The sequence below is a fragment of the Malus sylvestris genome, chromosome 6 (genome assembly GCF_916048215.2).
Source record: "Malus sylvestris chromosome 6, drMalSylv7.2, whole genome shotgun sequence".
In the NCBI taxonomy this organism is placed as follows: domain Eukaryota; kingdom Viridiplantae; phylum Streptophyta; class Magnoliopsida; order Rosales; family Rosaceae; genus Malus; species Malus sylvestris.
In genome coordinates, this window is record NC_062265.1 from 10,790,806 (window position 1) to 10,802,268 (window position 11,463).

At 39.1% G+C, this 11,463-nt stretch overlaps 1 long non-coding RNA gene across 1 annotated transcript; it reads left to right on the forward strand.

Annotated features, from left to right (window-relative positions):
• The first annotated feature begins 4,212 nt into the window (after positions 1-4,212).
• Positions 4,213-7,946, forward strand: LOC126625177 (uncharacterized). Its single transcript, XR_007624351.1, has 2 exons — positions 4,213-4,659; positions 5,997-7,946. It is a non-coding gene; the product is annotated as an uncharacterized LOC126625177 (long non-coding RNA).
• Positions 7,947-11,463: the final 3,517 nt, after the last annotated feature.

An 11,463-nucleotide genomic window follows, 5' to 3' on the forward strand; every position in this document is an offset into this window, starting at 1 on the left:
GTCTTTCAGCACGAAGCATTTTTCCGTTGGATGACTGATGAAACGGTGGAATTTACAGTATCTTGGACTATCAATGCGATTCATCTCTTCCGGCAGTCTGCACTCATGTAGGACGATCACCTTTTTGTCAAGCAAGTCTTTCAAAATGGCAACCACATCAGAGTCGGGGAATGGATAAGTCTTCTCCTCAAGCTCCTTCAAAGTGCGTTTACGCATCTCTTGATCACGAAAAGCTTCGGTTTGAATCACCTTGCCTCTTGTAGAGATTATGACGGGAATTGTGTGGACCATCATTGCTTCCTTAGTGGGTTTCCACGCAACCTTCTCCACCTTCGGCCTAAAAACTTTATTGTTTTTGTAGTCAGCGATCGGTTCTTTCTTCTCATGATGGGCGATGCTCAACTCCATGTCATGGGCGCAAGTGGCTAATTCCTCGAAAGTCCGTGGTTTGATGCCTTGAAAGATATAGTGTAACCCCCATTGCATGCCTTGGACGCACATCTCAATTGAAAAGATCTCCAAGAGCCTATCCTTACAATCGAGGCTTAGAGTGTGACATCGATTAATGTAGTCCACGACTGGCTCATCTTTCCATTGCTTCGTACTTGTCAGCTCTAGCATGCTTACAGTGCGGCGAGTGCTGTAGAAGCGGTTGAGGAACTCCCTCTCTAGCTGATCCTAACTGTTGACAGATTCGGGCTCGAGGTGGGTGTACCAATTAAAGGCATTACCTTTCAGCGAGCGCACAAATTGCTTGATGAGGTAGTCTCCCTCCGTTCCAGCATTGATGCAGGTTTTGACGAAATGTGCAACGTGCTGCTTTGGGTTTCCTTTTCCATCAAACTGCATGAACTTTGGTGGTTGTTAACCCCTTGGCATCTTTAGGGCATCAATCTTCTTGGAGTAGGGCTTTGAGTAAAACATGGACATATGTGAGTTCCCTTCGTACTACGCCTTGATGGTGTTGGTGATCATCCCCTGCAGCTGCTGGATAGAGGGAGATCCCATGAGTGCCGCTGGCTCCGACTTCACATCGACTTTCTCCATCGAAGGCTCCTCTTCTTTGCCAGCTCCTCTCTTTAGTGGATCATCCTCTAGGTCGGGGTTATCGCCGTCATGTGGCTCTAGTCGGCTGACAAGTTCAGCGATTTGCAAGTCTTTTTCTTCCACAATCCGTGTTAGCCTTGCGATCGCTTCATTCATTTGAGCCAGTTATTCTTCGATGGAGGTAACGTCGATGGTCATGACTTGTGCAACCAATAAACATGACTTTCCTTTAGACATCTAGGATGCTGACGAAGAACATCGTTGGCTGCTTTGGGATGTCATTTTGTGTGCCTTAGTAGCATGCTTTGGTGCCCCCAGCAAGGTCAGGTTGATGACGGACTCACATCTGATGCTCCCTTTACTCATTTAACAGCACCAACTTTGAAGTGGCATGTTGAGGAGCGGTTGTGGTGCCAATGGATTGTCCGTTTGCGACAGAAGTGCTCAGAATCCTTCCCTTGACGGTTACGAGAATGGCTTGTCCCTTGATTGATGCCATTGACTTTGAGGTGTGTTTGGGTTCCTTGAATGGAGAAAGGGATGAGAGGTAGAGATGGTCCCACTGGGCATGCCAAATTTGTGAACACGAAAATTCCTGCAACAAACGAGACAAGAACACGTGTACAAAATAATATTTTGGGGTTACAATCTCTCTCAAAATTGATCCTCTGATTCAATCTCTGTAAAGTATTGATTTGTGGATGTGCGATTGATCCAAGGGCCGTCGAGGCTTGATCTTGGATGAACGGTTGAAAGTTTTCTTCAAGGGCCGTTAGGGCTTAATTTTGAAGGTTGAAGGAAGTTTCTTCAAGGGCCTTTGGGCTTGATCTTGAAGGTTGATGGATGAACGGATCTTCAAGGCTTTTGGGCTTGATCTTGAAGAACTGTTGATGAACGGATCTTTAAAGGCCTTTGGGGCTTGATCTTGATGAACAGTTGATGAATGGATCTTCAAGGGCTTTTGGGCTTTATCTTGAAGAACAGTTGGATATGTGGATTTGTTGATGTTGTTGATCCAAAGGGTTGTTAGGGCTTGATCTTAGGATGAACGGATAATGAACGATGAACACTTTCTTCAAGGGCCGTCGAGGCTTGATCTTGAATTGGTGAAAGTTCTTCAAGGGCCGTCGAGGCTTGGTCTTGACGGAGGATTTGACGAAGAACGAAGAAGGCTTTCTTGATCCTTCGGGATTTCTTGGGAATTTAGGAGGTTGGATGCTTGAAAGCTTTAGAACTTCAAAGCTTCAAGGATTTAGGGAATTCTTTTCCAATTTGGGAGTAGAGAAAATATATATGTGAATTGGTCTTCTAAAATGAATGAAATGGCTTCTATTTATAGAATTTTCCAAGGCCTAATTTTGAATATAATATTCAGATGAAATAAATCGTTTCTACCAGGTGTTGACATGTGTCCTGCTTGATGACTTTTTCGATTTATTTTGATTTTTCGTTTAGTCACACACTACGTGTAAAATTTATGTGACATGTGAGCATTGAAATTGTAACTATTGGTCAACATTTATTTCACTGAAATTTCGATGTCTACACACGTTCAACACAAAAAAATTAAATTGAATCAATAGCATGTAAATTAATTCAATAAAATAATAAATTAATCATAATAAGAATAATTAAAACATAATACTCTCTTGATTAAAGATCAAACTCTTGTTAGCGCAGCCTCAAGAGCGTACTGATAACATATTATAGGCATAATTTACTGAACAATTATGGAGGCCATAGAGAGAAATGTGTGGCAATAGTAGAGAGAAAAAAGAGATGTGTAATTGTGAGGTGTATTCTATTCCACCTCATTGTGCCTTTATTTATAGTAGTATGGAAGGTTAATTCCTTACCCTTTTAGGATTACAACTCTTTAATAGGTAATCAACTCCTAATAGAAATATAAGAGATATTCCAAAATATACTAGGATTTACACAATCACATTCCTAATCTAATAGGGCTGCAACAATTAGGTACTTTTTGTTAAAACTCCTTATAAAAGTTTGTTGTAGAACAACATCTCGAAGGGTGCAAGCAAAGCATGGCATACGAGTGACTGGCTGCCTTTCTCTCTCCTCCCCCTGCTAATAACTTTTAGAGAGAGAAAAATGAAAGCATTGGAGTTTGCTCAATTGGGTTTGGCATAATCACCCAAAAAGACTATTCATTTCTTTTAAAAATTGGGTAAATTACATAGTAGCCCATCAGGTTTGAGGTCTATTGCAATCTTATACAACATCTTTATTGCAATCTTATACAACATCTTTAAAACATTTCACTTTCATACCTCAAGTACTATTTTATTTCAATTTCATACAACTGTTACATTTTCCATCCATGAATCTGTTAAATGCTGACGTGGCTGCCAAATGTTTGCCACGTGACAAATAAAATAATTTTTTAATTTTTTTTTTAAAAAGCTGATTTTTTTTTTTTCTTCTTCTTCTTTCTTGCAAGTTTTTGGGTTCTTCAGGGATGTGGGTCGCTAGGGGGAAGAAGCAGGAGGAGGAGAAGGAGGAAGAAAAAGAAGAAGAAAAAAAAGAAAAAAGGACTGAACCCCCTGCAACCCAAAAGAAGGAGGAAGAAGAAGAAGAGAAGAAGAAGAAAAAAAAAAAAGGGACCGAACCCCCTGCAACCCAGAAGAAGAAGGAGGAAGAAGAAGAAGAGAAGAAGAAAGAGGAGGAGGAGGAGGAAGAAGAAGAAGAAGAAGAAAAAAAAAGGGACCGAACCTCCTGCAACCCAGAAGAAGGAGGAAGAAGAAGAAGAGAAGAAGAAAGAAGAGAAGAAGAAGAAAAAAAGGGGGGGCACCGAACCCTTGCAACCCAGAAGAAGAAGGAGGAGGAAGAAGAAGAAGAAGAAGAAAGAAAAAAAAAAGAACCGAACCCAGAAGAAGGAAGAAGAAGTAGAAAGAGAAGGAAAAAAAATAAAAATAAAAATTGTCCCGAAATTAAAAAATTATTTTTATTTGCCACTTGGCAGACATTTGGCAGCCACATGACATATATGTGGCAGCCACGTCAGCATTTAACAGATCCATAGATGGAAAATATAACGGTTGTATGAAATTGAAATAAAATAGTACTTGAGGTATAAAAATAAAATGTTTTAAAGATGTTGTATAAGATTGCAATAGATCTCAAACTTGATGGGCTATTATTTAATTTACCCTTAAAAATTTCATCCTCCTCTCTATCTATCTATCTTGCCTTGGACCCTCCGAAGAAAGAAGGTCTTCTGATGCCACTCTGTCTTTCTGTCTCTCCGCCATAGCTGTTGATCTTTTCCTCTCATGGGTTTTGTTTACTCCATTCATCACATGCTTCTGGTTCTCATGTATTAGCTGAATTCAATCTCTCTCCGGCTCTGCATATTTTTTTGTGGGTCTAAAATTTTGCTTTGTGGGTTTAAATAAATGGCCACCAATGCATCTGGGTTCTTCACTGCTCCTACAGTTCCGAGCCAGAGGAGGAAGATTCAGCCTTCAATACGCATTTTTGGATCTGGGTTTCGTTCCCCTGAGGAATCTCCAAGAGGGTATTCTGCTCCAGCACTTTTGAAGGCGCAGAGAAGCATGTTGGAGCTTCCGCTTTTGAATCTCGATCACCCAAGTGAGTTCAATCTCCATTCTTTCATTCTTTTTGGTGATATTGCCCCTTATTGTTTTGTATGTTGGATTTTGCATTTGATTTATTATCTTTGTTGGAAAGCTTCATAATTTGCATTTATTCATAAAGTTCTTTAGCTTTCTGGTTTTACTTGTATATGCTAGATTTGTTTCGATAAGTAGGATTCGAGTTATGGTTGGCAATAGCATGCCAGTGCATAGTCATTTTCTGTATGAAAGGGATGGGGAATAAATTCCCATGTGTAAACTTGTGCTGCACAAAGTTTTTAAATTTTGGGTTCGGATATATTATCACTGAGGATTGGGAATTGGATGATCTTATTCATCTCCATTGCAGTAGGATTTACAAGGCTTAAGCAACGAAGCCAGCTACAACCGATCCAAAATCAAACCAACTTTTTAGTAACTACAATCAATTTAAGGCTAAAATTTGGGGAAGTATACATATACATAGATGATTAAGGCACAGTAAAGTAACTGTCTAACAAATCAATCTTAGGACTAACTAGAGGATGCAACTAAGTTAGAAGCATTTTCATTGATGTAAGTTGGGTTAGAGGCATGAGTTTAGGTGAATCAGTATTTGGCAAAAATATTAGATTTCCTTTTGATGATACTTCTAGATGAGGTTTTGTATTGGTTTTTAAAGGTTGCTTGTATCACTGTTCTTCCGATGGCTTTGCCATCTGTCTGCTCTCTCTCTCCCACTTAAAATAAGAGAATGTTTTGGATGATGGAAGGGAAATAAAGGCCATAATCATGAACAAAACTAAAAGTTTCTCTTATCAATTTACCACTTTTGTAGACCCACTTAAAGTGACTTTTTCTTGCCTATTGTCGTCTGGCTATCTTATTAAACCCAGAAAAAAAAAAATTTGTTTATCAAATTAAGGTTTTTTTTTCCTTTTCTTGCATTTGGATTGTCTTTGCGCTCTGTAGCTATCTTCTCTAATGGCTTGGGAAAGGGTGCTAAATGTAGAACATGACCAAATTACCAAACTCCTTTATTGAATGCCTAGTGTGTTATTGAACTTTGTCCTGAATGAATTGGTTGTTTATTTCTGTTTTTGTAAAATCTAAAATTTAATTCGTACCAGTGGCCCATGGCTTTGGATGGATCTTTTAAAATTGTCTCCTGCATCTAATTATAATTGTTCTTGGTTAAAGCTATCTCAGGTTCGACCGTGGCCACTGCTATGTGTTTTATGTCATAAACAGAGTGCCTTTGCCCAGAGCCACTGTCAGTACTGGGATTGCATTTTGGTTAAATAGCTGGTAAATGATAATCTCTGATCTTAAATAATCTCTATTTTATTTCAGGCTTGTCAATAAAGGCTGCAAGTTAATTGGATGCAGCTCAGCAGTACCCAGTCTTAAGATTTCAAATGATGATCTTGCGAAAGTAGTAGATACTAACGATGAATGGATATCTGTTCGCACTGGGATTCGTAATCAACGAGTTATTTCAGGGAAGGTCATACTTTTCTGTGCATGATAATGTCATTAATTTGGTAAACAGGTTGAGGTAGCTTAGCCTGTGTTGAGCCTCTTTTTTTAAATCGCATGCTATGGGTTTAACTTAAAAAATTCAGCTTCATAGTCTCATACTTGTGGTGCATATGCACTGCATTACAAGTGGAAACAATCTGTTGGACCTCTCAGGTTGACGATTTTAATCTTGCCTAGGATGAGGTTCGTTAGGTAGCGGCTTGTATGACCTTCTTTCTGTCGCTATTGAACGAAATCTGTTGCATAGTACCATGGCTTCACCATTCTATTCGGACAGCTGAAACTATAAGCATATGGCGAGGTTTGACCTGATTAATGCTGGTAGTGTAAGATGTGTAAGAGCCTAAAAGGGATTTTCCTATGTTGTACTGGATATTTGAATGCTTTTACCTTTTATCTGAACACTTATTTTAGTCAAATATGTGTCTCTTTCCTCGTCCTCATTTTTATAAAGGGGTTCTATTTCAAACAAAAGTAGATTCTTGTATCCTTGTGGGCATCTATGTCTAAGAACTTTAGAAGAGTTCCCATTAGCGCGATTTGTCTTGACTGGACTGGAGTGTTGTACTAGATGTGACATGCTCTTTTTGGTTTGTTCAGTATTTGGTTGAACTACCGCTGGCTGACTTTTAAAAACTGTAGCTTTTTAAGGTCTCTTCTTTATATTCCTAGTAGGTTATTTTATTGATTAAGTTTGTTGTGCTTATATAGTTTTATGCTTTTCCCATGGCACGAACTTTGACCAACTATGTGAACTATACTGGACTATATTGATCGCGATTCACACGTGATATAGAACAAACAACTGAGTGTTACTCTATTTTGCATGTTAGAAACCCCTGTGCAGTGCAAGTGGAGCTAAATATTGATGTTGTTGAGCTTCGCATTTTAATGAATGCTCGAGCAAAAATTCAAACTCTTAGTGCTTATTAAAAAGGTCGTACCTAGGGCACAAAGCTCCCGCTTTACGCAGGGTCTGGGAGAGGTGAATGTCGGCTAGCCTTACCCCCATTTATGGAGAGGCTGCTCCCAAGTCTCGAACCCGAGACCTACCGCTCATGGGCGAAGGCACTTGCCATCACACCAAGTGCGACCACCCTAAACCCTAAACTCTTAGTGCTTATTGAAGAGTCAAAATTATATTATATATTTCACCCTATTCTTAGTGTAATTTGATAATTATTTTGGTAGAATTTTGATACTTTGTTTTATATTTTCAATATAGGACATTCAACTTCCTCTGGAGCAAAACGTGACCAAACGGACGAATTTTGGACTGATTCAAATTGGAGGACGTTTGTGTGTTCCTTAGCTTGTTAGTATCAAAATCTCAACAATTTCTACCAAGCGGTTATTCTCTGGAGATTAAATGAAGGAGCGCATTGCTGGAAAGTAACGTTTCTGGGCTTAAACTGCATTTTTGGAGCCCAAGATGACTTCGGATGGGTTCGTGGTCTTCTGGAGAAGTGTTCAGAATAGTCAAAGCTTTAAATCCAGCGATTTTGGAGCTGATTTGGGTTCAAAACGTGGCTGTGCAGATTTTTGGGCGAATTTACCAATTCAATTTAGGATTATGTTTCCTATTTTGTTTTAATTTATTTAGTTTTCTAGTCTTATTTGAAGACCTTTTATTAGGAGGATTTTATTTAGAGTAGTATAAATAAGCCTTTTGGCAAACCTAGGGTTTTTGGGGAGAGAGAGAACGCATACAATTTTTGGAAAGAACTTTTGGGGCAAAGCTTAGAGGTTTCAAGACTTATACTTTCAAGGTGTTTTCATTCTTTTTTCTATTTCGACAAAGACTATGATTTTTATTATGAATATGCGTAACTAATTTTCTTTTGCTAGGGTGAGGCCATGATCCTTAGCAAGAATATGTAGTTTCTTCTTAAATTGCTTATGAATTCATGCAAGAAAGTTTTGAATTGTTAATCACCAATTTAAACTATCTATTTCTCTTAGTGATTCGCGACCATTAAGATATTTAGAAAAGTAATTTGATGCAATTTTGGCGAAGGCCTGTCCTTAAAATTGACTAAGGTTTCTTGTGGTTAATATGTGTAACCTTTTAGGATGGGCGACATGTTTTAAGGGTTATATGGTTTTTCAAAGGGTTTTCACAAAACTTAATGAGTCTTGCATGCTACAGCCCGTCCCGGAAGATAATTCTTGTTGACGTAAATTGACGGAAATGCCCATGGATGTTAAATTGTGTAATGTGGTTTAAGTGTTGTTTTTGAGTCAATATTCTTAAATCCTAATTGTTTGGAACCAATTAGAATTAAGTTATTGTATGTTTTGGTTGTTGACCAATCCTAGGCCACACACACATTCTCTCTCTTCTCTCCCGTACTGTCTCATCTCTCTTAGACTTTCTCTCTCTCCCTTCTTCGCACGGACAAGCTACAAATCCCACACTCGAGCACGAATCGACGTTCTAAAGGTGAGATTCTTGTTCCTTGCAAGCTCCTGAGTACATCTATACCATTCTTAGGACTTGAAACCGTGAGAAACCCTAACCCCGATTTTATGCACTGTTCATGCACACGTAAAATCTTGTGTTTCAGGGAATTTGAAGCTTATAGGAAGCTTAAGGATGTCCTCACGAGTCTCGTGGTACTTCATTGGACGAAATTGGACGTCAGAGGGCTGAGATCGACGTTTATCTAGGTAAGCCGAGCTATCGAGCTTTCTTGGGAAAAACCTAGTACGATTTAAGCCTTGAAACTTGTATAACGTGATTCTACATGTTATTAGCTTCATTTTGGTACCAATTTTATTAAAAATGGTGAAGAAACGAAGGAGAATAGTGGTTTTGAAGTTTTACCCAGAAACCTGCAAAGTCACCGGCGACCGGGGACTTGCCGGAGAAGAAAGGAGCATATTGCATTAAGGTTAACGGAATATGTTAACGTTGTCAGTTAGAATTAACAGTTACCGTTGGTTTTAACGGAATATTTCGGAGAATATTCCTAATGGCAGTTCAAGAATCCGTCAAGATTCCCTGTGCGTGGCCGCGCGTCTTGCCTTGCACTTGCCGACACGTGGGTGGATGAAAAATTATTCTAAAAACTTGGGGATGATCCTGAGATTGTGTAGGTCACTGTGGTATATTCAAATGCCAAAATTGAGTATTGTATGAGAAGGTATTAGCTAGTTTTGCCTATGTGCTTTAAATAACGTTTTTATAGTTAATTCGCATATAGGTGAGACTTATCCTAAGGATGAGCATGTTCAAGGGCGACTTGGGGGCTACGACCCTTTGACATACCAGTGAGTGGGCTTTTGGTTTTCAGTATATATTTATATACTTTATATTTTCCCAAAAATATGTGTTTAAATGAAAGTATGCCGTAAATGCCATGCATATAAGTATAATTCGTATATGAATTGGTATGTGATGCTTTATATATATAAATGTGGTGTTGTGGACCCTCATGTAAGCTTAGGGGAGTTATGTTTGGTTATGTGAATTGTCGATGATGTGACATATGATTGAATGATGTTGAGCTCATAAAACTGCACTTAGGGTGATTGTGATTTAGCCATAGATATGACACATGCCTGTTTATTATGTCACCTCCCGCATCGTATGCTCAAATTGGATCAAATTTAGGTGCACAGTCTTGTCGCATAGACCATCTTAGGTGGTTCTGACTCGTAGGTGACTAGCGATTTATCGTCTAACTATTATGTGAGAGTAGTATTGAGCATTATTATATTACACCCATTATTGTCGTACAGACCCTTTCATTTGGTTCCGACTCTCGTGCAGTATATTGCCGTATAGGTCATTATAGTGACTCTGGCTAGATTGATTTTGAGCTATGAATTCAGCCGTACAGATTACTACAGGGATTCCGGCTAACATGTTACATTTATATGAAAGTATTCTTACCTGAATTGCTTACTCTGTTATATCTTGGCATGGCATACATATGAATATGATTATGTGAAGCATGATTTGAATTGATATAATTTCATATATATTTATGTATATGTATATATCTTGATTCTGGGAAAAATTATACTTGTTTTACAGCGAGGGGTTAGATATGTTGATAAATGAAATAGTTTTGTAAAACATTTGGTTTTGCCCACTCACGTTTTCTGTTTTGCGCTCCTCTAGGTTTTAGGTAAGTTTGGAGTTGTTGAGTGCGAGGACTTCGGTGGTTCTGACACATCTAAATAATTGTAGAACATCTTATAGTACTGTATAACTAGTACTTGTCCTACTGGACTGCACCTAGACTTTCTATGCTCTGATTAAAAGTGTTTACTTATGTATATTACTCCTAATACTTCCTGTTTAGTAGTGCACTCTAGTAGTTCGGTTTTTAATTATTCATATATTTCTTATCATTATTGCTTCCGCACTGTGCACATGGCTACATCACTCTCACGTGATGGCCATCATGCCTTGATCTCGGTCGGGGTGTGTCAGTTTGGTATCAGAGCCTAAGTTTAGCAGTCATGTATAGTTCCTGAATATTCTAATCCTTGTGATGTCTTATGTCATAACTATGCCGCCTCGTAGAAAGCCCCGTCACTCAGCTGAGCCTAGTTTCCCTGATATTACTCAATTAGGAGAAGCTATACTTACTGCCCTTCAAACTGGATTCCGTCCTCCCCAGAGGACACCTCTAGAGACGGTGTATAACCTGAAACTGAATCACTTCATAGGAAATGAAGGACATGAGGGGGCAGAAAAATGGCTTAATCATATCAAGAAAACCTTTCTAGTGATGCAGAGTCAGGGGAACCTTCCTCCTGATAGGTGGGTTGAGACGACTACCTGGTTTCTGGGAGCAGCCTGCATCCTGGTAGAGACAGGAGTCTTACCAGTTGACCCCAGTGGAGATTGCAGACTGAGGAGTATTTAAAGAGCTGTTTCGAAAAAGGTTCATTCCTCCTGAGTACATTGATCGTAAGAAACAAGAGTTTACTCATCTGAAGCAAGGAAAGATGTCAGCTAATAAGTATTACAGGATGTTTACTAATTTGTCGCGATATGATCAGGAGGTTGCTGCTAATCCGGTTGAGATGCTTCGTCGCTTCAGATTGGGTTCTAAGAAGAAATGGCGTTCCATAGCGACATTGAATCACTGTGCCACTTACGAGGAGTTTTATGAGGTTTTACTACGGATAGAGGACTCAGAGAACATGCCCAGTGAAAGTGAGGATGAGGAAGGAAAGAATAGGAACCAGAGGCGAGATAATAAGGGCAAAGGACAAGCATTTCAGGGACCTTGTAAGACTCAGAATTTTAAGAGAAGTG